The sequence below is a fragment of the Morone saxatilis genome, unplaced genomic scaffold, assembly GCF_004916995.1.
Source record: "Morone saxatilis isolate NCDOM2014 unplaced genomic scaffold, NCSU_SB_2.0 Contig8, whole genome shotgun sequence".
NCBI lineage: Eukaryota > Metazoa > Chordata > Actinopteri > Moronidae > Morone > Morone saxatilis.
The window spans coordinates 14,705,129-14,732,241 of NW_023340257.1; positions in this window are offsets into that span (position 1 = coordinate 14,705,129).

The window sequence follows — 27,113 nt, forward strand, 5'->3', positions numbered from 1 at the left end:
GTGTGCCGAATCAATCTTAAATAGGATAAGCTGTTGTATTCACATTATTTGATGGTTTTAATTCTCTGAGAAAAACATTATGGAACATATTTTACATTATTTGATGGGCGCATTAATACAGTTTCATCATAGATCATTTGGAATCAAGAGAAAGTGGGTTTATTCACCTGTGTGTGTGGCTGTGAATGTTTAAGTGAGTGTATACTGGTCACTGTGTTCACAGGGGCAGAAATTATAGTATGTAGACAAAATTAACCCTCTTGATTGTCCTTGTACTGAGCACAAACCTGAATTAGTTAACCTGTAATTAAATTTGTACTTCCTGTTTGAAGGCTAAGTGTTTCCATAATCACATGTAAAAGATGGCTATTAGACATCTTCCTCTTTCTTATTTAGATGGTCTCTGAACATTAAGGGCTTTAATGTTCAGAGGCAAGTCAGATATTGCATTCAAAGCGGTCATCACAACCTTCTGTCTCACATGCACACTTGGCTCTATCCTACACTCTCCTCACTTTCATCATGTCATTCATACTCTCTCTGTACTTAAAGTGCCCATTAATATCTATGATATTGGACACCATCCAATCTGCTGCCACCAGAACAGGATTGAACTGTGGACTGCAGCAGCACTGCACTCATTCAAGGAGCATGTAGTAATATTTTCCATTACTAGAGAGGAGCTGGCTGCCATCTTGAGATTAAAAGTTATGGCATCATAAACAAGGAGTGTGCAATATTTTGGCTATAATCTTAGTGTTATCCAATCCCACAAATTATTTCTTGATTAAAATCTTATACTAAACAACATCTCTGACAGATTGTTTGAGTGACATAAACTTGTGTTTGAATATAAACTACACTGTACTTAGTTTATACAAATAGTGAATAATTGTGTCCCTCTTTGACTTAATTAATTAGTCACAATTAATTATAAAATTAAATTAATTAAATAATGCATTAGATTTCTTTGGGCAGAAGTCTTGCTTTGCTTGTGTAACTACAGAACACATAAAAAGATGTTTGCTATATCTCGCCATAGATGTAGTGGCAGATTCACTGTCTGTCTCTCCAAACAAACATTAAACACTGTGTACAGTGTTAATGAGGAGATGACCAGCACTGATAACATCCGCGTTTCCCATAAACAGACTCTATTTAGCCAGCTCCACTAGGTAGATGAAGACCTGCCCGGGTAGATAAAATCTAAATTCCAATTTTTGTTCAATCAAGACGTGCAACTGTCTCTTCATAATGCACATAGACCAGCTGCTCTATATGCAAATTAACACGTACATAATCTCCATCTGCGAAGAGCAAATGCATTGTTGTTATTAACTGGCCTAACTGTAGTAGCAAACATACTGGGACAAATGGACACTATTTTTTTTTATTGCCTTAAATCGATAATGATAGCTGTAGAGTGACAGGAAAGGGGGGAGAGAGAGAGACATACAGCAAAGAGCCAGAGGTGAGATTCAAACCCATGGCCATTGCAGCAAAGGACTCAGCCTTGGTACATGTTGTGCCAGGTGAGCTATCAGGACGCCGTTCACAAAATCGTTTAAGGAATTCTGGGGCTTTCTCCGTGGACGGCAAAAAAGTACTGTTTACTGGTTAATGTTTACTGTGTTCGTAAAATTGGACATGTTCACCGTCAATAACATGTATTCTTTCATAAATTTTGTGTACATGCTGAAATCAATGGTGAGAACAGTGTGTTCAAACACCTCGCTGCTAAATGTTGGCAGGTAAGACGCAGACATAGTAGCCAACAGGCTGGTACAGCAAATTGATGATTGTTATAAGGAAATAAATAACTTTGCATTTAATGCTGACGAATGGTTGAGAATTTGCTGTAGCTGTTAAGTAAAATTTCTCCTCATTATTTTAAAGGAATCTGGGGATATTTCTAGTTTAATACTTAAACCAGCTGAAACAGACAATGTTCACAAACATCTGCTGCTTAGCTTGGCAGGTAAGAGAGCCCAGGCACACACTGATTTAAACTGAAATCAGAAATTCGCATAAACACACTGCTAAAATTATGTGGCCATATGCGGCCTACCTCAATCTGTCTCGGGTGCATTCACACCCGTACTTAGAGCTGCCCACTTGTGATCTGATCACCCAAGACGCATGTTAATGCCAGGTATAAACAGGGCCATAGAAACACAAGAGACATCCCGCAGATAGAAACAAATGAAAGAGCAGGGGGAGTTAATAGATAATTAGAATAGTTTTAATTATAATTAGAAGTGCTGTCACACACCACACCACCCACCACCACAAGCAAATTCTCAACCTGTGGGAAACACTGAACATACAAGATCTGTATCAGTTTCTCAACAATTGGAGGTTAATGGCAAAACACAGTGACAAGTTGTTTAAGTAAATTAAACTGCCCTGAAGTTGTATTCTAGCTGTAACAAACACACAGAAGGGCAACATTGACTGAGACGCAGACAGTCGCAAAAACACAGTACAAAATGTAGTAAGTGTGAGCCCACACAGACAAACACATGCCCACACACTCGACCCCTACAGCCCTATGTGCCTCCAAACTAAATATTTCATCACAACAATGGCCTTACCACAAAGCGCACCTGACTAAATACAACAAGAAAATTCCAATAGCAGACTGCAGCTAAGGCAAACACCATATGCCTCCAGGATTCCGTCTTGACATATTTCTGATCCTGTTTTGTTTACCCAGAGAGCTGCGTGCACTTTTAAAAACCATTACCTGACGTCACTGTGGAGAAAACAACAGAGGAGAAGTACAGCTGTCCCACCTGTTTTATTCCCTGACAACCTGTCAGGCAAATAAACTTAAATGGCTCAAGATGACGTCTGAAGCAGGAAGGTACAGTAGAAATCACAAAAGTCACCACCACAAAATACAAACCTGACCTTGGAGCCAAATTGAGTGTTCTAATGCAGATGCTTTGTATTGAGCTGAAAAGAAATCTACTCGTAAGCTCCTGTCAGAGCTGTAGTGATTCATTCTGCATCATACATTTGAAACTGACTTCCGCTGCATCTACAATCTCAAGAAGCAAAATTATAGGTCTACAAGCATATACCTGCAACATATAGACCTGTTTTTAATCAATGTGTAGAACAAATCTCTTGTTCTTTCGAACAAAGATACAAACAGCTACATACATTTCTTGAGGGAGTTCTTAGAGTAAATATAAAATATAGAAATCTATAAATGTAAACTGAGGCTCAGCGACAACTAACGTACAACATGGCAAACATATTTTAGAAGCTTAAAGTAATATCATTTAAAGCGGCTTCAAATGACTTTATCTCATCCATTTTCAACTTATTGCTTTTATTGTTTTACCAGAATCAATGACCACAAAAAGTAATTAAAACTAAATATATGTTACCTGCACAATATGGCAGAAGTAAACGATTAACTTATGAATACAGCAGATAGATACTTTATTTTTCCTGAGGAAAATTCAAGCATCCAGTAGCATACAAAATACAAACATACATTATTCATTATACATTCAGAAAGTATTAATTATTATTAACTAATTATTTTATTTAGGAGTCAAGAGGTCAAACCAGAGGCCCACTGCTACCCTCACTGTACAGTATACAACACTAGATAGATCTGTTTAATAGTCTTCAAGGATTCTGAACATTTTTATATAAAGATGAGAAGTGCTAGTGTTAATTAACTATTAACAATTGTTAATTAACCTGTCAAGTTTTTTCAAAGTTTGACTTATTTATTTATGATGACAATAGCGTATATCTGTGTTTTGAAAATAATGATCTACGGAAGTCTTAAATGTAATAATTAACAAAGAAGGCAGAATAGTCTTCAAGCGTTACCATATTAACAGTGGTATTTATAGTGTTTTATAATTGACATATCTGTGGTAAATCCACCTGTGTAGTTGACTATTGTACACTACAAAACCAGCACTATTACCGATGCTGGCGATGCTCTCCAAACTCTCCTAAAAGTTGATGTGCTTATCGATTTGCACCTGTCCAGGTTGACATTGCCAAATAACTCTTCAAGACAGAGTGAGCACACTGGGAGTAATCTGTTTTTACTCCAAGTTTGTATTTTAACACACTGAAATTGACAGCAGGAGCTCAGTAGTATCACAATAGCCATTTCAAATGTATTTGCTCTCATACAACCTTTTACCACCTATTATCTTTGCTCTGGTCTTGACCATCATTTCAACCACCTCCTGCTGTCAGAGATGGAAACAGCATGCAGAAAGTTTCATCTTTTAGCTCTGAATACAGAGATTTTAGCAGAACCGCTATGTGCTGAAAAACCTGTCTAGACAGTACTCTCCAGAATATGAAAATTACCTGCTTTCCTAAATTATTGTGGGGCAGTTGATGACTAGATTTCACAGCTAAGTAGGTCTCCAGTAGCCTAATCTGAATCTATATCCAACCGGATTTAGTGTGAGCCCCACATCTACAGTATATGGATATTTACAATGTCTATGGTGTGCAAAATACTTTCGATCCCCTGAGAAAGTAAGTATTTAAATGGACAGGCTTACACTCGTACTGCTAGAACTGGTCAAAGTCAATAAACACTTTCATCTATTAAAGTCCACATTTTACCTTAAAGCAGCAGGCAACGCAGAGAAAGACAAAAGGAAACAGAAAGAGTAAGGGGGGGTGAAAACATAACAGAAAGAGCAATAAACTCCCCCTTGTGTGATCCGACAAGTACTATCATCTTGATCGCTTTGTGTTTACATTGCCGTGTTTATTTTTCATTTACCAAACACAAGCACCAATGAAGTGTGAAGGACTGAATTATAACATGTCCCACTGTTCCACTCAAGAAAAGTCTGTTATCCATGTTTATGTGGCATTATAGCTTTACAACAGAATATGGAAATTCATGCAAAATAAACCATAGTGTAAAAAAGGAAATCAAAGCTGTCATTATCGAAATTAAAAAAATCCCCAATGATAGAGAGAAGTTAATCTCAATTATGGCTTCTTTTATTTGTTTTTATACTCAGATGAAACTTTATGTAAGCCACAGTACAATAAGTGCTCACTGCAAATAAGTGTTATGATGATTTTAAGTGTATCTTTGTATTTACAGCACTCAGAATGGTGTGTGCCCAGGGAACAGATAATGGCTGGTAATCAGTAAAGCAGTGTGGTGCAGTTGTCTGTAGGACTGGAATAAAATGCAATAAGGCTAGGCTAGTGCAATATTAATAAATAGTTAATATACATACAGTATCTACATAATCCTTTGCAACCAATGTTTTGCTATTTGCTAAAAAAGAGAAAACTCAGGTTTTCACCAAAGTGCTTAATGTATTCATTATTTGCAATAGGAGTTTGAAATCAATTAACTAAAAGCACAAGAGGTGACTGACCTCTGGCTGTTTTCACTCCACAGTGGAATCAACTGTGACTAAGAAACACAAATACACCCTCACAAACCTTTACTGAATTTTAACGGTGAGACTAGACCAGGTTAATTTGCGCAATTCACTCTGGTCGGGTCTTTCCTTTCTCCTCATTCATCCAATCACTGCATGTGCTTGGACCTTCTATTGTGCTTCCTCTCCTTCATGAACACGCCCCTTTACCCAAATACAGCTTTCACCAGAGGGCCCTGAACTCGTTACTGGGGCAGGCTCAGACACTCTTCTGCAGAGTGCTATGTCAGGATCTACTCAAGCCTCGGTCACGTCATCCACAGACTGAGTCAGCGCCAAAACCTATCACAGTAAATCAAGTCCTATTCATTTGTGATACAGTCCCTGCTAGCTGAATTTTAGCCATGGTTGCCACGGGACTATGCCCAGGAGTGAGACAAGTACAGTGATGCAGCTCAAAGATGAGGTATCATCACTAAGCCTGTACACACATTCCTGCCTGCTGCTCTGTGGTGTTTGTCTGTATTGTGACTGCGTTTGGTCCTAACAAAAGCCACATTCGCACAATGCCATTTACTGCCTGCAAACATGCTGAAGGCTTCTTACAATGCTTTGCTTTCTCCCCCCAGACTGTCTTTATGTGTCTGGGTTTGTGTATACCTACACTGAAAAACTGAGTCATATAAAAATCTATAACTTGAGACATGCCAAACAATTTCCGCAAATAATGTCGGAGGATATCTATTTTTCTTCTATGTTGAAAGGGAAAATAGTTGCTTTGTGGTGTGTGTTCCTGAACTGTACATTCACAAACAAAGGTGATAAATTGGTACATTATTACTGCATATTGTAAACAGGACACAGGGGAACAGTGGCCACTTCCTTTTGAAAGTGGTTACATTCAGGTCAAAGCCTGTGTACGGTTATTACTCATGGCGCCAATAATACCTGCAAGCACTTCTGTGATGAAAATGAGATTACATATGAGAAAACATTAATATAGCAGCACACAATTATTTGCTGTGTAAAATCCTGAGCAGAGAATGACATCCCACTCCTTCCCTCCCTTCAAGGAAGTTATGACGTTATGATGAGTAATTTACATATCATTGTAACGTCATAACTTCCTTGTCTATGGAGTCTGGTGTTGAGCAATAGCGATACTGTGGCTGTTTCTGGTTAAACAAAATGTCTATCTCTGTGGGGATCTTGTCCATAATGTTGTCAGACACTTGGAATAGAAATCTTAGCCTGCCAGTGGCAAAAACAAGCATTATTGTGAACGTACTTTGACAGGCGCATTTTGTCCCCAAAGATTAGCTTGCGTTGCTTGTGCTGTTGCAGCCCTTTTTGCAAATATCTAACTCAGTGAATTAAGGGTTTATTTCGACCAAACCAGCATTGATGATTGTTGGAAAGCCTGAAAAGGCCTAAAAAAGACAAGTTTTGTGAGTTTTATTAAGCTTCTGTTCAGTTAGAAGTGTGTTTTACGATTATCTGACGGATGAAATTACTGATTTTGTCAATGGAGTCTGGTTCGTCATAGTGCCCGCTTTTTTTTAAATTGAATTAGTTTCATTCAGCAACAGCAACATACCTCACTATGGACAGGTTTCATTAAAGTACTTTCTACCCTAAAAATAGCCTCTATTAAAACTGCCACTGTACTCTGTAAAGTAATTAGAACATTTTGTCTGGAATGAGATGTTACTGTTAAAAGTTTTAATGTCATTTTTTAATGTTTTCTTAAATCAGGCACTTCTCAGTAAAACATTCTGCACTCATGTTTTGAAGTGAAACAAAGAATCTCTTCTCTTTCTCGTTCATCAGCCACCACTCTTTCTGTCAAGTGCTGTGCAGCAGGTGAGTAAATGTGGGGCACTTTATAGAGCACACTAACATGAGCATGTAATTGAGCACTGCCGTAGCAAGCTGCTCAGTAGGACCGAGTGGCATGTCAAGAGTGGAGAATCAGAGTTGAGGAGTTCTCAAATTAACAGAGTGCCAAGTCAAATGAAACGTAAAAAACACAACAAAAAGCATTACTTTTCTGTCTAGTGCAAACATGACAAGTGAGCTGACCTTTGTCGGTCACTGTAATAAAACAATCCGACAAACACTGGAATATTAGAATATCTTGATAGGATTTTATGTCCGCTCATATCTAAAAGTTGTTTTGTTATCCTGCGTCAAGAGGGCACAGCTGGTTTACAGTACACAAGGTCCTCTTGTGGAGAACAGCCCGGAATATGCTTCCAATAATAAAAGTAGAGTAAAACTGGGAGGAAGCACAAAAGAGCTGCAAGAGCTGGTTATACTGCAAATCAGTCCCTCAGAGTAGTTCAAAAGAAAACCATGTGAAAGTACAGAATTGAATAAAAAATAATGAGCTCTAACAATACTTTACTTTACTATATTTTCTTTTGAGTAATCCAGAAACCTGAATGACTGAGGTACTGTTTTCTAACACACGCTGTAAAGAAAACCTGTAAAAGATCATCCGTAATAATGCTGCATTTCTCCTCAAATGTATATGATCTTGTTCGCAGCAGAAGAGACTATATATGTCATAGTACAGTGAAAAATTATGTGTTCATCAGATGGGTTAGAGCCACAAATATTACACGTGTGTGGCTGCTGTAGAGTCAATGTTCTGTACCTGCATGTTTCTATCCCTCCCCTGGGTCCCATCTCAATGATCCAGTAACAAGCCATCTGTCATTGTCATTGTAATTAATCTGGTGCTATTTAGTGGATAATGAGATGCTGTCGTGGGTTTTGTGCAGCTTCACTTCCCAGAGACTTGTTTCCTGTCTCCGTCAGTGCAAGGAGAACAAGGAGGGGAGGAGGTGGGAGAGAATGGATGCAATAGAGCCGTACTGCAGCATGGTGGCTGCTGCTGGTGTAGGTGTACAGATGGTTGGGTTATTTACTCGCCAACATTCACCTGCTCTGAGAACGCCACTCAGCACTCGGAAATCAAGCGCTCATGACACAAGCAATCGACAACAAACAGTGTTTATGTCTTATGAGGCGTCTACCCACTTGTCTTCCATCCACATAGGACATGTCAGACATGATAGGTGTGGAGATGGTTTCAAATTAGGGGGGCGGCATAAGATGTAACATAAGTATGATTGTGGTGACTGTTCCATATTTACCAGATTATTTATGGGAAAGGTGCCAATTCTACTGAAGATAATCTGACAGAGTCTGAGCACCAGCCGGCTCTCAGAAAAAATCTTTTGCAATCACATGTGAAAATTAAACGTTGGACTGGAAGGGCTGCTCCTGCTCGGGATGGAAATTGCCCTGCCACATATAATATCTCATGCTAAGGCATTGCTCTCGACATTCACATCATTTGCCTCCTTCACTATAAAAAGAATTCATGGTGGAACTGTATTGCCAGGGAGATGAATACATTTTCACTCTCTGACAGGGACAGACAGTGTCAGGCCCTGTGAAATTTCACACCAAAACACCATAAATACAGGTGATCTTCAATCATTCACTATGAGTTTTATGTATTGCCTGTCACTGGCCGTCACTTATTATATCACACAGTTTTTATAACACTTTACAACAGATCTGTGAATTGATCACACCTGTTAAATATATGTAAAACACTGCAATGAAGGCAGAGAAGAGGCGTTTGATGGACGTAAAAATGGGTTTATTACCTTACACAGACCACCCTTCTTTTTTAAATATAACATAAAATCGATCAATGCTGTCAGAGAACTAGACTGATGCAATGGTACCGACAGAGCCGTGAAAATAAAATGATGAAGTGAACGCATGAAGTTTGACAGTCAAAGGAATGAAATTATTAAACACAATTTACTTTGTTCAATATGAACGGCACCATCACTTTACTTCTCAATCATGTTAGCCGCTGACAGCCACCCAAAATTGCTGGGATCCAATCAACTCCAAGGAAATGAGGTGAGGACATGACTAAGCAGAATCTGAGCAGAATTTCGAGGGGATGAATAAATGATCGCTGTGAGCCCCGCTGGTCTCTTCATTTTCCACTTATTTACTGCCAAGGGCTTCCATTATCAGTATTTGTTACCAAACTCATTTCAGTGATAAATCTCACCCACTCTCTCTCTCTCTGTTTACCAACAGCGGGGTGAGTAAGCTAACCCTCTGTCGAATCCGCAACCATTTCACACACGTAGAGAAATGTAACACACACACACTCCAAAAGAAAAAAAGCATCAAATAAGGTATAATTTAACAAAAGAGCTATCTGATCCAGGATGATGAGTAGGGGACTCAACTGTGTGTCTACAAGGACTACAGCTGCACTTGTTGGCTAGATTGATGGTTGACACTGGAAGGTAGTCTATGGGTGCTGGAGTCAAGCATCATTACTGTGGCCAAGCACCCCAGGTATGTGGTTAATGGCAGTAAAGAGAGCAGCGTGCATGTGTGCCAGTTGCTCAATGAGGCTGTGCAATGTGTGGAGGAAAAAAAAACAAAAACGAAAGAAAACAACTGGTGATCACTTCAGTGAGCTAGAGTGTAAAGTGATCATCCAAAGTCATTCAAAGCATGCAAATATGCCATTCAAACCTTTGAGCTGAATTCAATTATATCATTAGGGACTAAAGATTCTCATTAGTTCTACATTATGGTGATCAGAGATTCCAGAAAGAGACCAAATTCCGTTGGCCCTTACAAACTCAATTTTAAATGTGGCTTTGTGAGAGTTTTGGGTGATGATTAGCAGTCAGAAAAGACTCCGAGATCAAGGCGGACTGAAAATGTGCTCTACAGTTCCAATGTGTTCTCATTAAATTTGTGTAAGAAAAAGCCTGGAGGAGGCTTACTGGTGTTAGAAAGTACTCTTTATAAGATTAGTACAAACTATCTATAATGACTCCAAACAGCGCTGTTTCCTTAAAAGCAACAATGCTGCTGGGCAACCCTTCCCAGGTGAAATGCAGCCTGTGGTTCTAGATGAGGGCTGATACAGGGTGACGTGGACAGTGATATGACAGTTCTTGCTGTTTGTTAGATAGACTATGTGCATTGCTTCTGCGTTGCATAGGCAGCTTGCTGATGTCTGGTCACATTAATCAGAGTGTCACCACAGCAGAAGAGTTATGAATGAGCTACAGTACTGGTGGAGATGGGGGCCGCTGGGACATGTACAGACCTGCTGCTACCGTCTTGTAAGCGGTGGGGGAGGGGATGCTGCTGCTGCAATTAATGTGTGCACAATTTTTTTGTATCTGGCATGATGCATTGGACAACAACGCTAGGTAATCTTGATAAAACATACCATTCATCTAGATGCTTTCCCAGTGACAGAATGACAATTGTCTTACAAAATACAAAATACTACTCTCAGTGTCTGTGAGCACTTAATAAAATCCAGTGTGAAAAGTCAGAACAAATCTCAAGATTTTCCCCCGAGTATGTCTAACATATCACATTTCCTGACGCTCGTAAATCCAACCATTACTCAACCCTTCATCCACATAGACCTACCATTTGGAGCTCCAATAACTCATAAGACTCCTATTTACACACAAACATCACCACAACAGATTTTTGGGAGACTACAGAGATCATATTCTTGATATGTTTTGACACAGAATAGCAAGTATTGCAGATAAACAAGTCAATTGCACACTATGTGATCTGAATTTCTGCAATGTGGGAAAGTGATCAATAGAGACTGGAGACAGTATGGTAAACAAATGGATGAAGGGAACTAAGCTAATGTTCCACTACAGGGTCTTACAGAAAGTGAAAACACTGTGTGTGTGGACTACTGCAGGAGATTGTAGAAAACACACCTAATCCATGATATTGCTCTGCTAGCTGCTACAACCCACAGGCTAATGGTCAAAAGTGGTTTTATTTGATGGAAAGGGTTAGTTGGCCGCCCCAAATCACATTTGTTTGGATACATTTGTGTTTATGCCTCAGAGTTCAAGATTCAGTCATCAGTCACCCACCCCCGCATACTTCAACTGCCAGGACCCGTATATCACAACAACTGATGTTTCAAAACACCTCTCCTTGCTTGTACCCTGGAGATTCCCCTCCCAGACACACATTTCCCCACTGGCTGACATGAATTCAGTTTTACAGATTAAAATGTATTTGCCAGAAAACTGATGATTTTGACAGGAACATGAGGGAAATTAAAAACAAGTTTCAACAAAGAAACGATGCTGCCACTAAAAAAAAGACAGATCTAGGTCTGATCTCTTAAAAAAAATACCTACAGTGAAATGAAATGACCATATAATATAACATAATACTCTAAGGGTGTAGAAGAGATAAAGGGAATGGATAAAGGGAATGTTTACTTTCTCCTCAATTAGTACCAGCTCAAACTATTTAAGCCAACCGCCTTTAGTGAAAGGTGCGGCTCTTGCAGTCAGTTCAACTATACTTACTTCTAACACCCTCACAGGTAAAGAGATCCTTATAAAAGGAATTATTTCATGTCAAACTAAGTCGGTCATTTATCTTGTCACTTGCCCTTATGGTAAGTCCTAAGTTGGAAGACGGAGAACTCGTATTGCAGAACAAAGAAGCACTATTAGCTGCAAAAACTCAGAACTGTGCATTTAATTGTCCAATTGAAAAGTTGAATTACCCAGTAGCAGCACATCTCTGTTAAATCACCCTATTTCCTCTCTAACATATATTGGGTTTGAGAAGGCATCACTTCCCCCAAGAGGAGGTAACTTGGAGGTTTTACATTCCAGGAGGGAACACTATTGGATTCACCGCCTGAGTACATCATGGACTGAATATAGATTATGACTCGAAGTGTTTTCTGTAATGTACCTCTATTTATGGTATATATTAGCTTTATATTAAGTTATTTATGATGTTCATCTTGATCTGTTGACTTTCTCTTTTATCTATCATTAATCTATTCAAAGTTTATGTATTTTTAAATTATACTTTTGATTATACCTTTTTAATTAACTGTATGTAAAATGTATATCTTTAAATCTTATCTGACATGAGACATAGTGGTTCTGGTAATTTAGTTTGAAGGTTTTTGATTGGCTGTAGCATTCCCAGCTATTAAGGCACAAAAAAGAATACCAAGAGAAAGACAAAGAGAAAAGTCACAGAGGTCAGCTCTTTTTGTGAGAGGTGGCTTCTGAACAATAAAGGAGCTCCAAGATCCTGGCTGAATGTAATTTTTTTGAGTCAAATAATGCATAGGGCAAGGCTGATAAATTCTCCGGCTCACCTGCCACTGAAAAAATAATAATTTTTGCCCTAAGGGTAGGGTCACAAAGGCGCAAACTTGCGTTTTCCCTTTGTGTGTTCAATTTTGGTGAACTTTGACCAACGAAGTTACAGCTATAACCACTAGCAAAGATGTGTGTGTGGCGTTTACCTTGGCAGGCGATGGTCACTCACCGGCATACGCACATGTGTGACCATGCCCTAATGGTGGAACAGATGTGAGTCAGATGTGTAACTGGAGTGTGGCCTATATAACATATCAGTGCCTATGTTTCACTATGATTGTTGATCTTGAAGAATCTCTGAGGGGTTAAAATGCCATCGGAATAAGAAATGTATGAGGAGCCTACTTTAATGAAAACACAGATCTTACCACTTTGCTTAAGTGTGAGAAAAGTGTTTTATCTAATCAGACCCTTAAGACAGAGGACAGGGTGGCGAGGTGAATGCAGCCAATACTGCAACCTGTAATCCATTCTTCCCACGTCCACTGCTGTTATCCTTGTTTTCATGGCATGAAGCGATACATTGCTGCAGCCAGTAATAAGGACAGGGGACCTGAATTACGTTTAATCGATCGATATGTAGTGCCACTGCTGTTCGGCTGTACTTAACATTGCAATTACATGCTAAAAGCAATTAGCTCATTAATGCAGGCCAACACTAGGGAAGAGATAATGTACTGATGCCCATTTAACACATGGTCTCACACACAGTCTCACACACACACACACACACACACACACACACAATCTTCCCTGCTCTGTAATTTTACATATCTGCATCTCATATCCTGAAGCCCCTTCAGCTACTTGCTACATCCTCCTGGTTGAATAGTCACATCTCAATTGGATTAACGTGACTCTGTGAATGTCAATAAGTTCTGCAGCAACAATTAGCACAAAACTCTAATTGTGTGTGTGTGTGTGTGTGTGTGTGTTTGTGTGTGTGTAATGTGGTGAAAACAAATCACTCAATGAATGAAGAAGTTCTGTGCGAAACATGTGTGCTAGAGCAAAACAAACAGCATATTTACAGGATCAGTATGAGGAATGAGTGTGATGTTGTCTGTAATCTGTCTTTTCCACATAGACAGCACTTATTAGTGGATTATTCTTGAGTTTTAAAAGATCAACATCTCAAATAACAACATCAACATCCCCTGATGTTCATCCAGGGCAACTTTCAGCAAGAGCATTGAACTGATTACACTATACTTTCTTGGGTCAACACTCTGAGTATCTGAAACCCACATTTACTGTACACACAGGCCCAGATTTCACTCATCTACACATGATAACTATGTTCCTTCTCACCAGAATGTCTCCTTGAACACTACTACAACACTAATGAATAATAAGCACCTGGCATAGTGCCATTGTGGCAAATGAGAATAAGATAAAGTTATACGATTGTGTTTGTGTGTGTGAACCATGAGCTACTTTTAGATGAAAGTGAAAATTCACTTCTCTCCTTTATCTCCAGATGAATGTTACCTTAATGGTGTCTGATTGAACCGCTATGAGCTTTGTGTACTCTCCATCTCCATTATCGTAATTGAAAATAAAATGTCTAGATGCTTGAGGAGCTTGAGAATTTACACTCAATTTATCTCAACTGTTTTGTTGTTTAAGATTTTTCAAGCAACATAACATCGTATTAGTAATACATTTTTTTAGCAATTTCCTTCATCTCACCGTAGCCGTTTAAATTATTATTAATAAATTAATCATTAAAAGCTTATAAAATACTAAATGCATCCAATTGATAAGATCTATTTTACACAATTATTAAAGCTGCAAGCAGCGATGAACGGGCCCTTGCACTCCACGCAACTTGCAATCACGTGCCATCGTAACACATGCGAACCACAACATGAAAATTTCACGGAAATCAGATCATAATCGCAGCACTTACTTCCTGTTGCCANNNCTATCACTATATCTGAATATTGTTATGTAGACGTGTTCAGGGCAGGACTCTTATTAAACGTGAAGTTTCATCGAGATTGGACCATGTACACTGAAGTAGTGAGGACTTGTTCAGGGTGGGACTGTTACAGAATATGTGGAAGTTTTAGTGGCATTGGCATTGTACACTGAAGATATGAGTACTATGTGTTTTATGGCCAATCGGCGGAATTCGACACGTCATCACGGGCACGCGGTTAGACGTACAGTCACAAATAGCACAACTTTTGATCAGCAATATTTTTTAACTGTACTGACTAATTTTAAAGTTGATCTGATAAATTCCCTAGTAGGAGTTCGTTCAAATACAACGCAAAAAAATGTTGAAAGTCTGCGAAATGGCATCACAGTTTGACATTTGATTCAACCTGGCCAACTTTGACGGCACTCCAAAATGAAAATCAAATGGCCGACTTTTTTGCCAGGACGGTCCCCAGATGCTACGTGAAAAATTTCATGCGAATCGGACAAAGCATGTAGGAGGAACACAAAAGTAGTTTATGGACATTTCGCGCTCAAAAAATTATAGGCGGAAGTGGGCGTGGCCTATATGGGGAGATTCAGCTCCATTCACCGAACGCGTGGATATAAGGTTTTTGAATGTGCGACAAACTATGCAGAAGTTATTAGCCTAAACGCACTTTTCATGATAGTAGCGCCACCTAGTGGCCAACCCGAAAGCGACACATAGAATATAAAATTTTTCGCCACGACTGGACTGTGCGCCACGTTTCATGAGTTTTCGAGCATGGGAAGCAAAATAAGAAAAAGAATTCCTTCAATTACAATAGGGCCTTCACACGGTCAGGTCCTAATTAGCTGACAATGTAAATTATTCATTCAAAAATAAAAAATAAAAGTAATACTACAAAGAAATTTGTTCTTGCTCTTGTTTTCCTAAATTATTACTCAACAAATTACCAAACTAAATTCAAAGGTTTAACTCAATAATTTTGTACAATATTTTTTTATTGGATATAAATTATCTAATATATAATTGCCTATATCAGCTACAAACATAAAATGGGTTGTCCTTGGTGAATAGTTGTTGTATGTCTGTTTATTCTGCCGTTCCTGCTGTATGGAAAACGGTTACTCACAGTGCAGCACAGCAGACAATCCGTGAAATTAAAAATAGTGTCACGTAGTGTCAAATTGGGTATTGTTATTTACACCTTTAAACATTTTATCAGTCTAACAAGCAAGCAAATTTCAATTAGTGAGGTTAGAACAAAAATGTCAGCTGCAGTATTAGCAAAACATCTATTGCATCCAAAACATCAAAATATTTACAAATTCTGTTATATATTAGTAACATGTAAAAACTCTGCTGTTTGATCAGATAATTTTTAATAGAAGCTTTTGTTTTTAGACAAAACTGAACAACGAGCAGAATGTCTGCCAGAGGAGACGGTGGCAATTCATTCCCCATCAAAGGAGGAAACTGACGCCATGTTGCACATTTGGTTTGAAATGCGCTGTTCAGTTGGTTTAAACACCATAAAATGAGCCGCTGGTCTTGGGCCGAGAGTCATGCAAAATTAATTGTAACAAGGCCTTTGAAAATATAGTCTTGTCTTCAAACTTAATATTGGCTCCTACATATATTTGTAGTATGTAGTATACCATACCCAAAACAAGTCAAGGCCAAGGAATTATAGCCAGTGGCGATGAGAAGACTTTTGCTGTAATATTTCTTGATATTCATTAAATTGACTTAGAAAAGGCATTGCAGTGCTCAGGAGCCCTATTCCAGATAAATAGGTTAAAGACTGTTAAGCTAGAGGGGTTATATAAACTAATTCTTAAAAACAGAGATTTTGTAAACACATCTGATGCCACTGGGAATTAAATGTACATACATTAGCACAGACATAAAAGGAATGAGTGGGGTCACAAGAACTAATATTAACAGTGTGTAAAATTATGGTGAATTTTATTGCATTTCCACATGTAAATCCCAGGTGTTTCATTAAGATCAACCTGCTTTTGACACCTCTCCCTCGGGAGTAGTTACAACATACAAACAAGAATTACTGGCTTCAATCCCCATATGAAGATAAGGCGAGCCTCTGTGTTAAATGGGATTTAGGAGGAAATGTCAGCTGGACTCATTTGGGTGATAGAAGCACAGTGGAGTGGCCATTAAACAGTAAAACAGCGCTCTTTATTTGGAGGCTGATAGATGAGGCAGTCATCTTTATTCACAGCCTTCCTTGTCAAATGGGACAAATCTTTACGTGGCCTCTCTTTCTCACCCTGTTTTTTCTCTCTTTCTCAAGGAACAAAAGAGGACTCTCCAGACCTTGTAATTAATAACAATGGTGTAATCAAATTAAGGGATGTCGTCTTCTCTTCTGTTTTTTTTGTTGCAATGTAACGATTATTCTGCCCTAATGAGTTTGCTCCAATGCCCGCACCCTGCACTGATCTCTATACCCCACTGCGACACCCAGGCAGACTTTTGGTAATGAGGTTACGGGGAGAAGATGGGGTGAGGCATCAAATAGGGTGAGGGTGACAGTGAGGCTGGAAAGATCAGTCTCCATGCAGGGCGGCGACACGGGTGCAGTTGGGGTGCCATTAAGAGGTACTGAATGACACAGGAGTGAGTGAGGAATGAGGGATTTAAGTAATTAAGGTGAGACCACAGCAGTGGGGAGTGTTGGAGGGTCAAGGGATGTCAAAAACATGGCAACAGAGAACATCACACATGATGGGTCAGACGTGTGGGGACACATGGGGTGTAGAAGTATAAAGGCAAGACAAAGAGGACACAACACAAAATGATTAAAAGCAAAAGGGAAAGCATGCTTGGCTGTATCTGTAGTTTTCATATTATGGTGACAGTCAAAGCAGTAAAGGCAGAGGACACGGTAACCAGTGGCCTGCAGAAAACAGGTCAATCATGTTACCTGCTTACTGGTGCACACCGTTTCAAAACAAGCTCACTTCACATTTAAGGATTATTACTCACATCAATGCATGATTAGATAAGGATCACATGTCTGAGGCCCAATGACCCTTTCAGTCCTTTACTCTGCTTGCATGCTGGATTCAAAAGCAACTGAATAGATTCAGTAGGCATGTCTGATTCAGAGCGGTGTGTCTGATCATGGCAGTCTGGTGACAGGCCAGACAGGTGATGGATTTGATCATATGACAGGTTTGAAGACTCATACGCACTCCCAATGATGCACACTCTTGACAAACATTTATCTCGATAAGGTTCAAGTCATTCAATGTAGAAGACATATATCTTCCAGCTGTCCATAATGGTCAGCACTGTGTGACTTGCTAATGTGTTCTGGGTCGGTAGCAACACCAATGCAAGATTCAGGCAGAGTCAACAAACTGTTGGAAAAGAGATAGCTCTGTTTTTAGGATGACAGTAAGATGAGATCCAACTTCATCTTGGATGTCTTCCTATATTTGCTCACATGGTGCAGATTTTGTTTATATTTAGTATTGCAAAGAAAGGCTTTATGTGTTCCTATGATTACAAAATACTTGCTTTCACAGTGGCCCTTGCCATTCCAACTTAGATAATGCTAATGTTTTGTACAACTTATCCCTGTGCTCATAATATTAAACTGTCCCCAAATGGAAATTTTTCCTCATTCATTAAAGGCAACCTATTTATCATCAGTGGCATCAGTACGTTGTTCCTAGAAAAATCTATGTTAAATACTACCTATTGAAAGAGCGCTTGTCAAGGTTGTTAATGACTTGTAATGTCAAAAATCTTTCCATGCTTGTTTTGTTTGCTTGACTTTTGACACTGTCAGCCTTAACAGTTTCATTAGCAGGCTTAAGAGCTGAGTAAGTTTGTCTGAACTCAAGTGGTTCTGATTCTCTCTTCAATACTGAACTTTTGTTTAATGTTTAAATGATTTCACTTGGCTCTATCATCAGCAGTTATCATAACTATGCAGATGATGCACTATTTTACATTCCTGCATCTTCTGATTACATGAGCACTTGTTATATTTTTCAACTGCTTGAACAACATCAGTCTCTGGCTCAGAGGCAGCAGGTCTATGCCACTTTGGAGTCTCAAACCCCATGGGAATTTTACTACTAAAAATATATATATGTAATTTGAAATGTGCTGTTATCAGTATTCTGTTTTTTCCTTCAGCAATAATCCCTGATGTTAATTATTTCTTATCTTCTTTTTCTCTAAAAATAGACCATGGTGATTAGCTGGCCAGTTTTGCAATAGAACATTAATAAGAGCTCACACAACAATGTATTGTATACCTTTTTGACAGCCAGTGCTGTTGACGTACTGTTGTATTTTGGAGGTCATGGCTAGGAGAGAACTTTACATTTGACCAAGGGTTAGATGAAGAGAAGAGAGAGAGTGAAGGGAGTTAATTTTATCACTTATTCATTCCCTGCGGTACTCAATTAAATGTGACACTGACAGAGACTTGAACCCAATCAACGTCCTCTCTGTGCTTTTTTAATGTTTGATGACAACACACCCACATAATGAATACCACAGTAATTATCATGGCCAATAATTTATCTGAGAAGATAATGAAAAGATCAGAGTTGTGACTAACGATCTTGCTTTACTTCTTCTATTTTCTGTCAACCCTAACTGGTCTTTCAATTCAACAACTGCAACACCAAAACTCCTTTTGTGCACACACACTGGGAATACTGAATGACACTACTGTGTGTTACATTTTCAGTGTTAGTTAAAGTGCTGATGGTCTATGCCTGCAATGTTTCTTGGTAGCTATTCACGATTACGGGCCAAACAATTTAAGAAAATGATTCAATCACAATTCAAATCACATTTAATACAATGGTTGAACAGGCACAATGACTATCAGGATGATTTTCTGTGTGAGGTAGAGGAAGAGATTCAACTGAAGGTATGGCAAATTATTGCTCTGTTGACATCGTAAACTGCTACAGAGCAATTTACATGTGATAATAATACCCGTTCAAAAAGAAATCTGCTGAAAAAGATAGAGGGCTGATCAAAGGCCATCAATACAACCAGCTAAGCTGATTTGAATAAGTTGCTTTCAGAATTGCCATCTGCTGTGGAAACTAGCAAAATAAGAGACGAGTAAAGCACAGATTCAAATTTGCAGGTGCGGACCGAGACGCTGACTGGGGCTCAGACAGAGAGCCCTAACCAAACACTTATGTACTCCTACAGCTCGGCATGCTGCTTCTAATTAAAGGAGCTGTCACGTCCCATTGAGCAGATTGCAACCCTCCAGTCGGCTTCCCAATGACCAAGAAACAGTACATATGGGAAGATTCACCTTAATCCTGAAACACACTTATCTCCTGTGCAGAATGCTGGGAAAGCAAGGGAGAGACGGAACAAGATTGAAAGAAAGAGTTCAGGGAAAAGAGAGAAGCAGAGAGAGAGAGAGAGATGAGTGGGAAGAGGATGTAAGAGAGTAAGGCAGGGAAAGAGTGCAGATTCTCAGAGAGAGGAAAGAAAGAGATGAAGTAAGAATACAAAAATAGAGGGAAGTGGAGGTGCAGTGGTGAAGAGAGATGGCGGAGGAAGAAGAGAGAGACGTTCTGCTCTCTGTGTTTTAGAATATGAGCAAAGCCCCTGGATTAATCAGGCTGAGTCATGGTGCCACAGGGGGCATCTGTTCTGTTTAGCCCTGTTCAGATTGTTGCACTCGCCAGCAGCCTAAAAGATCCACTCACATTCACCCCAAAGCCTAATTGCAATCTGCAAAATGTCCTCGCCAGAATGTGCTCCTTATGAGAAACACATTCTGCTTGCACAATTCAAAACCAACTGACTGAAGATTTTTTGAAGATAGTACTATGTCATGCTATGTTGCTATATTATTAATCAAGTACATCAACGCGCTGTTACTTACAAAATGGACTTGGATGCAAGTTTTTTTATTTGCGCCTAATCTGTCATCTCACATGAAATAATTGGGAGCTTTATTTTGGAAATTAATGCAGTAATAGAACGTACAAGTTAGCAATGAGAACGACTTCCCATCGTGGTCTGCATGATCAGAAGTGAAAACTACCTTGATCATTTTAAGTTTACAGTCATGTTTAATTTGTGTTGCTATAAATGTAAAAAATCTGTTTCCACATACTGTTAAAACTGTGTTTATGAAGCAAGCAGCCTAATTCTCGCTTTCTCTTTTTGTATTTTTTCCACAATCACAGTAAATTACCTCCTTCAGGCCACAGAATGCCCATCTGACAGTAAAGCACATTAAAAACTGTCTCATAACACCCAGGATTTATACCACACAACTGAACTGTGTTCTCTTCTTGTGGTTGCTGGTACTGACTCTCAAAGCCAAAATATGTATATGGGTAATATAAAACTTGTTACGGCAATGTTTTATTGATGTGTCGATTTTCTTAGTTTTAGTGGGCAGTATAAGTAAGACATCTCAACAACAGAAACCAAAAAAACTGGGTGATTCAACCTGTAAAGCCGTTGTGGTGAAGAGACATTGAAACACTGCAGCTGGCTTGATGCTGGTACACTGTAAATTCTTCACCATTAGTTTCTATTAGCTACACAGTACACTTCATGAAAGAACAATAGGATAATTATCTATCGCAGCAGATGTATCATTTACTATTCACAGAAGACAAAGATTTAACAGAATTACACCAATTAATGGGTATTTGCTTCAAATTCCAATATATTATTTTAGCAGCATAAACAGCAGCTAACAAGTTAGCTTACAGCTTGGTAAGACGGATACACTTAAAAATGGATGCAGACGTTGGGTTTATACATGTACAACATATTCACACACTTGGAATGTACAGGCAAATGATGATGGTGATTTAACTGGTAATAGCCCATTATAGATTTCATTGCTTATGTATTGGCTAGCCAATAAATTATGTATATATGATCATAATATATAAGATCATAAATTTCTGTTTGCAGAGTGGCTTGCATGTAATATAGTCTAATATAGTAGTTTTGTTTTAGGACATCAGAAGACAGATTATAGATTAGACAAAATCCAAGTTGGTGTAAGGTACTGAAATATTAGCTTGCAGGTCAGCCAATCCAAATAATAATTCAGCCCAATCATACAACAGACACTGAAACCAGAAGGGTTTGGAGAAAGAAAACATTCCCACGGAGAGAGAAGCACAAGAAAGCCCAACTAATCTTTAAAGATCTCCTTAAATATCAATGTTTCCAATGTTTCCAATGTTAAAACTAAATTAAAGCTCATTTGCAAAGCCGGTAGTAAAGTCCTTTAACATTTTAACACCGTCATAAAATCAGTATTCAGTATCAAGGGCATTTCAGAACAAAATGTCAGTAAAGTCACTTTCAGTCAAAAAATCATAATTTCCCTAATAGGATAAAGACCCAAAGGACAAATAAATAATTACTGTTTAACAATAAAACAAAAACAAAAAAGGGAACTTGGGATGAATTTCTGACACTATGTGCAGACAGCCATAAGACAGAAAATTTAAACAAGAGCACAGCCAGCAATGACAAGATTAATTTCTACAATCTCACCTATATTAGAGTCTACACTTCCAGACTGCCTACACTTCCCAGCAAGACACATCTTCAGAATTTCCAGTCAGTAGTTCCAACCATTATCTCAAGTCTCTTATCTTTATCTTCATGCCCTTCCCACAGCCGCCATGATCGCAACAGTAGTTACGTAAGGTTCAGAGAGAAGAAAAGAGCTTCTTCAATTAATGTTAATGAGCTAAAATTAACCATGTTAGCAGGGCTCACTGGTGGTGATTCACTGACTGGATCCATTAACATAGACAGAGCGAGAAAGCTCATCATAAACCTAGCCCCCGTTCATATTTACACATACTCCGCCATAATGGCTTACCATATAACAAATCATCACCTCAGAGAGCTTCATGTCACGGTATGCTGATCGTAACTAATTTCATTTGGTGTGGATTTGAGCTGTATGTTTTTGTCTGCGCTTTCATGGATGTAAAGAGTCTGTGTAATAATGAGTCTCAACAGAATCTGCCACCGCAGGCTCCAAAGCCACATTCTGCTTCAGACAGCTGGCAGATGCTTAAATACACTGTTGCCTAACTTCAGCATAAAGACTTCAATCTCAGTGTGAGCCAAACATGAAAAAAATTAATTAATTGCCTTTCTTGCGCCAAAAATCTATCCCCATGTTTAGAGCATGACACCCTGTGATCAAACATCAATATTTTCACAGCAGGAGTCTTGTGCTGCTGCTAAACACCCGCCTGCGGCAGAAAAGGCCCATGCAACATTTCGCATCAGGAAATGTTAAGGAAAATATTCACTGATGTCAATAGGAGAATTAGCCTTTTGATGCACCCCCTGGGTACAGATCCCCGGGCACACAGACATAAACGCAAGTATACACAAGCATGCGTAGACAAGCACTGAGGTGGGAGGAAGTGTTAAATCTCCGAGCCTACCTCCCCCTTCCTCCCCAGCCTCGCTCTTGAGTTTCGTTATCAATCGTGCCCAGCTCTCCCAGGGCTCTGTAATTTCCAAATAAATAAATCATTAGTGGCTCCAGCATTAGGTTTAATCAGTGGCTGCTGCTGCTGCTTCTGACTCTCCGTGGGAGTGTACTGTCACTCCCACTACATTCACATCAAGCCCCATCAGCAGCAACTAGCTGGTCTACGTCGATTGGCAGCGCTGACTGTGGGGAATTAGAAGTGGCAGTCTGGAAACTCTATATAATGCTCATTTCAGCTCTCTTTCTCTCTATCAGACACTCTTTCTTTCACTTTTGGATCATTCAGCATCCCTCAGTTTAATTCAGGCTTTATTAAGTTGTAGCAGAACCATATACTTACACTTTTTTTATGTGTGTTTTTTCATATTATCTATAATGGAAATCTTGGATTTGTGGATGATCTAACTTTGAGGGGACAGATGTTGATAGCTGTTTTTAAGAGCTCTGTAATTGAGTCACTGAGGGGGTTGGTGGGGTAAGGACAGATTGATGCAGTGACAGAGAGAGGAGAGATAGGAGGAGGGAAGACAGGTTAGAGAAGGCTGGGATAGAATAAGTGCTCTGCTGGATCGAAGTGGAGAGAAACAAGCCCAACTAATCGCTCACAGAGCACTCAGGCCACTGAAACAGCTAATGGATTGTTTGTTTTCTAAAAAAATCAAATGGTCCTTTGATGTGCCATGGATTTATTGCATCTGCACAGGGTGAATAAAATTATGATAAAGTTTGTATGTCTGTAGCACTTATCAAAACCAACTTTCCATGAAAATTGAATTACAAAAAGCAACATAAAACAATTAAAATAAAAGAAAGACTACGAAAACACACAAAATAATTTAATATCAGGATTTAGAATAACAAAGGTAGCGGAAAGTATACCAAAGCATACTGTTTAAGTGCAAGACATTAAGTACAGTATTGATTATATGTGTATCAAAACAACACCATAGTTAAAGAAATATATTAAAAAGCCTTTCAAGAAACTGCAAACAAATTCATATTAACTGAGGGAATGGGATGCATTGTTTTGTTTCACAGGTATTGTTGCTGTGTTGCACATAGTCATAATGATTCAATTTTTTTCTAGTCAAGCATACTCAAGTGTAATTAAATTTTTTTTGCTTTACTACAATTTCTATAATTACTATTGTGTTTTTATGATGAATCATTTGTTGAAACAGAAATTGGAACAAACATTTAGAACTATGTCTAATGGGTTTATCTCAGCCCCACACGTTTGAGACAAAAAAAGAACTGCTGTGAACACTACATAGAGTTTGCAAATATGTGAGAAATCCAGGAATAAGACCCAACACTTTTTATTGCAAATCTACTTACAAAGTAACTTAACTGCAGTGAATGTGGAGCGGTTGTGTTATCTCAGTGCAAACAGATTCAATCAGGAATGTCACAGCAACCTAGAATGGTTTTCAGTTAACCTAAGCTGGTTGTTGTGTACGACAGCTGCTTCAAAAAGTTAGGCTTGTAAAAGTTATCATTACAGTCCGACCAATACAGATTTTTTGGGGCTGTTACTGATATATTATACTAAACTAATATTTGGGAGTTTAACAAAATCAGATAACAATAGTTTGTTTAACATAAACACATAACATAAACAGAGTTAATACAGATTTTTGCTTTTTAAATACTTAAGATACATATGAAGCAGGACATTTTACAGATTAAAACTTCTTTGGTAGACAAACTATGTGAGGCTGGCACTTTCTAAATTACCTCAAACCTACTTTATCATTTCTGTGCTGCAATTTCTTCTACCAATACTGATACATCTGCAATAAGACTATATCAGCTAATATATTGAATAATCCGTCTAGTTAACATAAGACTTCTTGGTGAGGGACAATTATTTAAATAATTCAAATGTCAGAATCTGCTATCTTACTCTCCAATAAAACTGGCCAAAGCGTAATATCTAGAATGGATTGAAGAAAAAATGTTTGTTTGCCACTAACGTTAAGTCAGCTCACTTAGACGACGATCCAGACATTCTAGAGGGTTTTACCAGTACTCGATTTATCCGCGGATTTCTCCTCCTCTCCAAAACAAACGTACCTGTTGATAAAAACTGGTAAAAATACAGAATAAAAATCATAATAAACATCTGATGACTCAAAACTGGATAAAATTGGATTTGTGACAGCAACAACTCTAACACATGCGCATAGGAGATATGACACCACTGACAGGCGACCGGTGAAACGTGTCGTTACTTGAATTACAGATTTCTCTGATTTAGAACAGTGTTGGTAACATTTGGGAATTCAGCCTAAATTTCAGTGTCTCCATGTGTACTTCATTACACTCATTAGATCACAGATCCATACTAGTCTCCCTGCGCATGACATCAGCCAGAAGGTTTCTATCCAGAATTACAGACTGCAGGGCAGCAGTGGTCTAGTGTCTGTTCAGTCAGCCAAGTATTTCATCATCCATCATTTTTCGTTCTTCAGAACGCAGCGTCCCACCAAGAAATTGCTATGTCATCCTCACCATTATACTTTCACATATGAGTAATTCTTAGTGAAGTAACAACGTGACAGCCTATCTAGAACATGTACAGCAATGTGTTATTTCCGACATCGAAATGTCATAGTCAAACACTAAAAATAAGTCATGAGAGGCCGCACCAAACCCCAATATACAAAACAATTTTTAAAGTTTCATCTCACTAACATACCGCTGCTAAGCTCACTACAACCTGTAGTCTTTCAAATAAAAGGGCAGCGAATGTCTATAATGACATTTTCGTCCATTTTGAAATTTTGAAAAGTCCAAACAGGACCTGTAACATACAACGGACATAAACACAGTCACTCCTGTTATTGCTACGTAAATCCACATATGAGCTGTGCAGAGAGGTACAGACACACAGGAGGACACGCCACCCCACCACAGAATACACCATTGTCTTATCTTCCAGTGCTGACTCAAATAACCAGTTCAGATAAGCAGCATTGTTTTCATACTTTTTCCCTTGCTTGGCATAACCCAGCTTGTGTACTTTGATTTCATTTCTTGTCAAAAGACAGCAAGTCTTTGTCTGTGGTCTTGTAGCTATTCAATGGAACAAGAGAAACTTATTTTTGAGGTGTAAAAATATCCAGGTCTCTGTGACCCACTAGTCCTGGTATTCTAAAGATGATATTAAAAAAGACATTTCCTGGTGAACAGTAGCTGAGCAATTGTCTCTTCTGGTAAGAAATCACATGAAATAACACAAACCACTCCTGCATCCAGGGCAGTGCTCTAAATTTACTTAATATGCTAAATATATTGCTTTATATCCAATGCAGTCCTGCTCCAATGTGTACTAGGGACGTCAAATGATGCATGCTGTGCTGTGACTTCAGATTGTGACTGTTTGGCCCAAGAATTCAACAAAATTCAGACAATCTACATAAAGCACAGAAAGCTTTTATTTTGTTGAAAGATCTAGTCTAAGGATTGCATTGCAAAATTGTGAGCACTTCTGTCGCTATATTGCTGGTGGTGAATGCAAGGTTATGCTAACCTATAGGTCTGGTACACTGTATTATCACCTGGTATTTCCTTCTCTTTACATTCTAGCTATAATTGACACTCATTCTCAACAAGTGAAGGATATCCCAAGATTCAATGAATAAGTCTGTCTATGGTATAGAGACACTCAGGGAGACAGAAACATAGAACATATAGACAGTCTGACAGTTCCAGGTCAGCACATCTCTAACCAGGAATAAATGACTGAGGTGTAAAGATGAATCCCTTCAGAGACCACACAGCCAACAACACCGCATCAGATTCATAAAATGTTGCTTCTTGTAGCTTTTAAACCGGATGCTGAGTCTGTGACTTCATCAAGCTCACTGTGGTAAACTTTGCCTGACCTAGTAATCTGGTTGTAAAAGAAAAAGAAACTTTGCAGAGCCCAGATTTTGACTGTAGAAGTTGTAGGCACAAACACACTGTACATACACGTGCTATCATCTTTGAAGTCAAAGATCGTAAAAACTGAG